The sequence below is a fragment of the Chiloscyllium punctatum genome, chromosome 29 (genome assembly GCF_047496795.1).
Source record: "Chiloscyllium punctatum isolate Juve2018m chromosome 29, sChiPun1.3, whole genome shotgun sequence".
In the NCBI taxonomy this organism is placed as follows: Eukaryota; Metazoa; Chordata; class Chondrichthyes; order Orectolobiformes; family Hemiscylliidae; genus Chiloscyllium; species Chiloscyllium punctatum.
Genome location: NC_092767.1, coordinates 38,305,369 through 38,311,383, shown reverse-complemented (window position 1 = coordinate 38,311,383; position 6,015 = coordinate 38,305,369). Strand labels below are relative to the sequence as shown.

At 44.6% G+C, this 6,015-nt stretch overlaps 2 non-coding genes across 2 annotated transcripts; both read right to left on the bottom strand.

The window, feature by feature from the left end:
• Positions 1 to 200: 200 nt before the first annotated feature.
• Positions 201 to 273, bottom strand: trnar-ucg (transfer RNA arginine (anticodon UCG)). Its single transcript has one exon. It is a non-coding gene; the product is annotated as a tRNA-Arg (tRNA).
• Positions 274 to 2,393: 2,120 nt separating this feature from the next.
• Positions 2,394 to 2,475, bottom strand: trnaf-aaa (transfer RNA phenylalanine (anticodon AAA)). The gene has a single exon. It is a non-coding gene; the product is annotated as a tRNA-Phe (tRNA).
• Between the last annotated feature and the right edge of the window lie 3,540 nt (positions 2,476 to 6,015).

The window sequence follows — 6,015 nt, the reverse complement described above, 5'->3', positions numbered from 1 at the left end:
ATGCTCATTTTCACCCACAAAGGGAGACACACAGAAAAATACCCCCAAAGCGACAGAGGTCTCCGTTGTGGTGAGCTGGAATTTGAAATGGATAATAGGACAAATGCAAGTTTCAAATGTGGAAGCACAGAAGCGACGTCCCGGCAGGGCATCACAGGGGAGCGTCAACGTGGGGCACGGTTAAAGTCGGACATTCCCTTCGAGCCAGGTAGGACTCGAACCTACAAACATCGGATCCGAAGTCAGACGCGTTACCCATTACGCCACTGGCCCAACAGACACGCTTACCGCTGGCAGAATGTCGATATGTAATGCCATGGACTTTCACGGAATCAGAATTAAAAAGGTGAACAATCAGCGAAGAAAATCACCAACACTGCTTCACTTCGAAGTTTCCAATTTGTGAAGCAGTGCCTTTCACTGGCAAAGGAGAAACATTTGTCCTCAGCTGCCTGCTTCAGGGTCGCCTCCTTCTCTGCTGGAAGTTTCCATCGTTTTATTCGCAGTCCCGACGCGATTTCATGATCCACTCCAGTGAAAACGTGTCATGGTGTCGTCTAAGCAAGACCCTGCCGAAACTCTGCGAGAGACATCTGGTCATTTCGAGCTCAGGATGTGGAATTAGACGAGCTGCGTGACACCTTTTATTGGCGCCGCCACTTCACTGCAAATTAGCGGCTCAAAACGAGCCGTTGTTAGCATCAGCTTGATTTGTACCTTCCTGTCGTGCATTTGCTGAACAACATCAGATAGATCCCGTCCGGCCCAGCTGACTTATCTATTTTCACACTCTGCAGTATTTCTAATATCTCTTCCATGTGAACCTCAATCTCTTCTAGTCTAGACGCAAGTATCTCTCTATCTTCCTCGCCAACATTTTCATTATCTATTGCGAACTCTGTCGAACAATATTTATTTAGTGTTTCCTCTATCTCCACTGACTCCACATACGACTTCCCACTATTATCCTTGATTGTCCCAAATTTAACTCTCGTCATTCTTTTAGTGCTCACATACCTATGGAAAGCCTTAGGGTTAACCCTGATCCTATCTGCCAACAACTTCTCATGTCTCCTCCTGGTTCTTCTCAGCTCTCTTTTTACGTCTTTCCTGATATCGTTGGAACCCTCGAGCGCTCGAACTGAGTTTTCACGTTTGCTCCTAACATAAGACTTCTTGTTCTTCTTGACCAGGGTTTCCACTTCCTTAGTAAAGCACGGCTCACGCGTTCTATATCTTACTCCCTCCCTGACAGGTACATACTTATCTAGGACACACAGCAGCTTTTCCTTGAATAAGCTCCACATTTTTAATGTGCTCACCCCGGACAGTTTCCTACCCCACTCTACGATTCCTAAATCTTACCTCATTGCATCGTGATTTCCCTTCCACCAGCTGAAACTCTTGCTCCGTGGAGTACACCTATCCCTTTCCATCACGAAAGTAAACCTGAGAGAATTGTGATCGCTGTCTCCACAGTGCTCACCTACTTCCAAATCTAAAACCTGGCCAGGCTCGTTACCCAGTACTAAATCGAAAGTGACTTCATCCCTTGAAGGCACGTCTATATACTGTGTCAGGAAGCCCTCCCGCACACAGTGGACAAAAACTGACCCATCTATAGTACTCGTACTGTAGTGATCTCAGTCAATATTTGGATATTGTCTTGAGTGTTCCAGAGTTTTTCATTGTCCCACAGTCCAGATGAAGTTTGTATTCCTCGCGTACGGGAGCGAGAATTCTTTCAATGTCTCAGATCAGTTCCTGTGCCGAGAAGATCAGAGTCAATGTCCCTTCCTCTACTCGGACTGACAATTTACACTTCTTCAATCTCCTATGATTCCATTTCCCAAAGGGTTTCTCAAGATTTCCAAAGCTGGAGCCTAAATTATATGGTTTGCTTCCTAAACATTTTTCCAACTGCCAACTGACAATATTTTCACAGTAACTCTTCACAATCCTCTGGCTTGCACCATGTCCAGGGATGAGAAGTCCCGTTTGGTGGAGAGAGTTCCTCGGCAGGTGAGTTTCACTTTGGAACAAAGATGGTGAAGTGGCAATTTCCTGCGGTCGTTTGTAATGATGGGAGAGGCAGCGGTGGGGAATGAGCACTCTGACGAGCAGGAGGAAGTGTTGCCAATGACCAGAGTCAGAGAACAGAGGACAAGGGATGAAAGGAATCTAATGAAAAGCAGCACTTCTGCTCAGGGCGTTCAATAACAACTGCAGAAACCCGATGTGTCGAGCAGTGTATCTGAAAAGAGAAACAGAGATAATGTTTTAAATGTGGAGCATTTCTGATGAAGAACTCGAGTTTCTCAAGTCTGATCAAATTAGAGGCCTGGTTTGCAAAACCAGCCTTTTGAACAGTTCCAGCAGGAACGCGTTTATAACGTAGGCAGTAGGATTCGAACCTACGTGGGAAAGCTCCAAGGGATTTTTAATCCGTCGCCTTAACCACTCGGCCATGACTACCGACATCGGCGCCCCCTGAGCATTGACCAAATCAGCCGTGATCTCATTGAAAGCTGCCGCTGACTTGAGTTACATGTTTCCATCTCCATTCATACCTTTGCTGTCATTTGTAAGGTGCGAGACACCAATGTAAAAGAAGAAAAGCACAAAGTTAGGACAAGATATTTGCAGCCAAATTGAGTCAAAATTATTCATTGAAAGGAGCTATTGATCTGAGTATTCTTGGATCTGAAACAAACAAAGGTTATTGACATATTCATTTCTTTTTCTGGCGAAGGAACTGGTCTTTCCAGATGCTCACAATGACAGAGATTTTTCCCAATTAAAGAAGGCAAATAAGTCCCATCTCACGCTGACACCATCGTGAGCGCTGCTGTTTCACAATGCCACGGAGTCAGGGTCAATTCCCGCCTCAATCAACTGAATGTGTGGAGTTTGCACAATCTCCCTGTGTCTGCGTGCGCTTGCTCTGCTTTTCTCCCACAGTCCAAAAATGTACCGGTTTGTTGAAATGTCCGTGCTAAATTGACGTGGTTAAAGGAGAGGAATGCATTTGGGCTCGGGCGGGTCGGTGTGGAGTTGCTGGGCTGAAGGACCTGTTTGCACATTGTAAGTATTCTAATCTACAGTAATCAATGACCAAGGTATGGCGCATGTTGTTCGGTGGGGCATGTATGAGTTTTCGATTGTTTTTCTTCAAAGTTTCTTTACAATTCAAACAGGAGAGGAAGAAGGGAAATGAATGTCTCCCATAATTCTTGCCTTCTTTTATCATTCACAGGCGGTATTTTTTCCTGTACGTTTTTTGTTCCACTGTGGTTACTGTTAGTGTTCTTGTCAGCTAAACCGGCTGGTTTCCTCTTTCCTCAATGTTCCTCATCTCTACCTAAACACACTTTCCATCCTTATCTCCTGTATCAAAGTGATCTCTAACCATTGCATAATTGCGACGGAAAGTGAGCTTTTCACACGCCTGTGTATATTATTTCCCAATATTAATTGATCGTTTACTGTGTTGCAATTGCGCACGAGAAGAGGAAAACAAAATCGAGGGCGGTGGTCTTGGATTTCAAACGCACGTAATTGCAGCTCAAACGCAGATTACTGCACACAATGCGATCACGGAAGCATGCACCGAACCGTCAGGAAGCACACAATAAGTACAATGCTGTCTGTCATGTCAGGAACAGGACTAGAAACACAACAGAAATACGTCTCTTGGGTACTATTTTGGACGTATTTCTCAATGAGCTATCGTGTTTTACATATGTTCCATCGGGAGTTACCTCACACGAGGAAGTAACCAGTGCTGCAGACGGTCATATCATCCGAGTTCCAAGTCCCGGAGTCAGAGACACTCAGATCCCTGTGTGTACCTACAAGGAACAGCTGTGCATGGGGTTTACAGGGTAACTGAACTGCCTGAACGCAGCCCGATGGTCGTCTGTCTGCTTCTCCTCTGTCGTTTAATGTGCAGTCCCTGCGTGCAATCCTGTTAACTACGTTTGTCTGGCACAAGTCGGGCATTGGTCACTTGTCTCTGAGAGAGGCTGTTGGTTTATGTGTTGTCATAATTCCGAGTGTAAGGAGGAATCTGGCTGTCAGTTCCTAGAAACTTACTTTAATAAATGGAAGCGTACGTTTTAACTTGCCGTGTGGCATATACTTGTTGCAAAGTTCGTGCACTGCGAATCACGTTGCGGGACTATCCAATTTTGGCAAAGAATTTGCGTGGCATTCACGAGTTTCCACAACCAGCTATCCCTAGTCGCAATACGGACAAATGGCAAGAACAACAAATTCGATTAGAGCAGCACAAGGTTAATGTGTCAGTGCAAACAGAAGGCAGCCAGAAGATTTCTGGGTGTAGGGCAATCACCCAAGGAACCTTTTCATATGAAAGTCTGTGCATCAGTAGAACCTGGGACCAAAGTAATCTACATTGGTTATTCATATTGAAGACAACTTGCTTTGTTCCTCGTTTACTCTGAAAGTGAATAGACATAGTTATTTCACCGTTATTTCGAAAGAAGATCCTGCATTGAATCTGTTCACCGTTTTTTGATGCTGTGGCAAAAAGGTGGGCAATCGCGATGTGAAACGTTGCTATACTTTCATTTCCTTCATTACTGTCCTGGTGAGGGAGAAAGGTGATTGGCTCTCTCGATCAGATGGGGGCACCGGCACATTGATGGCCTAATTTAATCACAGATATAATTGGAAATGTTCACTTTTAATGGTTCGTTGTTGTGTTTTGTTTTATGAGACTTGAGCACTTTCTGGGACTTGGCAATACACTAAATCTCCAGTAGGTTTGGAATTGCATTGCTGTTATTTGTGCGAGCAGTTCATGTCAGAGACGACTGACAGTGCCTCACAGACAGCACTTAAGCTTCGGTGTGTCTGATCACGGTACTGCCTTTTCAGTTTTGATTCTGTTCCACGTTAAGAGCTTTCAGTTTTTGGATTCGCTGGAGAGCAATGTGGGTAATGCGATACGTGAGGTATTTTTCTTCAGCCAATATCTTTGATGGCGAACTTGGGAAAGTGTCAAGAAGGATGGTCATTGGCAGCAAATATCCGGAAAACCTTCATCTCTGGATCGATTGGGCTCATCCACCCTCCAAACAAAATAACCAAACTCGCTGGCTGAGTAACAAACAACATGCGTTTTTGTTTTTGCAAATGGTGTATTCAAACTGTTGCCGGTGACTGGAGCATCTCAGACTTGTCCAGAATGGAAACAAATCCCGCGATCCAACTTGCCCTTGCTGAATAGATAACCGAAATTAATCCATACATTTCTGCCAATATTTGTGCCTTATCTCTCCGAGGTCTTCCTGTCTATACACCCATTCAGATGCCATTGAAATGTTGTGAGTGCACCAGACTCTGCCACTAAATGTGGCAAGTCATTCTACACACACAAAAGTTCTGTGTGAAAAACATGTGTCCGTCACATCCCTTTTCAATTTTTCCTCTCTCACGTTAAACGTTTGCCATGTAGATTTGAACTCGCGTGTCTTGTGAAGAAGTGCTCCCTGACTATTTACTCTGTCTGTCTTCCTCATGATTTTATAAGCTTCTGTGAGGTCAAACATAAGCACTGAAGCTCCTGGGAATCTGACGAAGCCTATTCAGTTTCGTTCTCATGTCCAAGCAGTGCAAACCTTGCAAATCCTTGTAAAGGTTTTCTAAACAGACACTTGCAAGAAGTTTGTCCAGCTGCAGCACTTGTTTGACCGCGTGGCCACTCTGGAGCTGCGGGTGGACTCACTGTGGAGTGTCAGAAATTCTGGAGAGTGAAATTGCCTCCCAGGTGCTCAGGCCAGGGATGTCGCCATCAGCTGAAGAGCATTCGAAAAGGAGATCGTGAACAGCCATCGTGAACAACCCAGGGGCACATATATATTTTGTGTGATGAATTTTTTTGGTACTTTCAGAGTTAAATTACACTTTGCTCAGAAACTACATACATTCATGTAGAACTCTGAGCTCAAAAACTGCATGAAATTATGTAAAACTCTGTTATCTCAATTT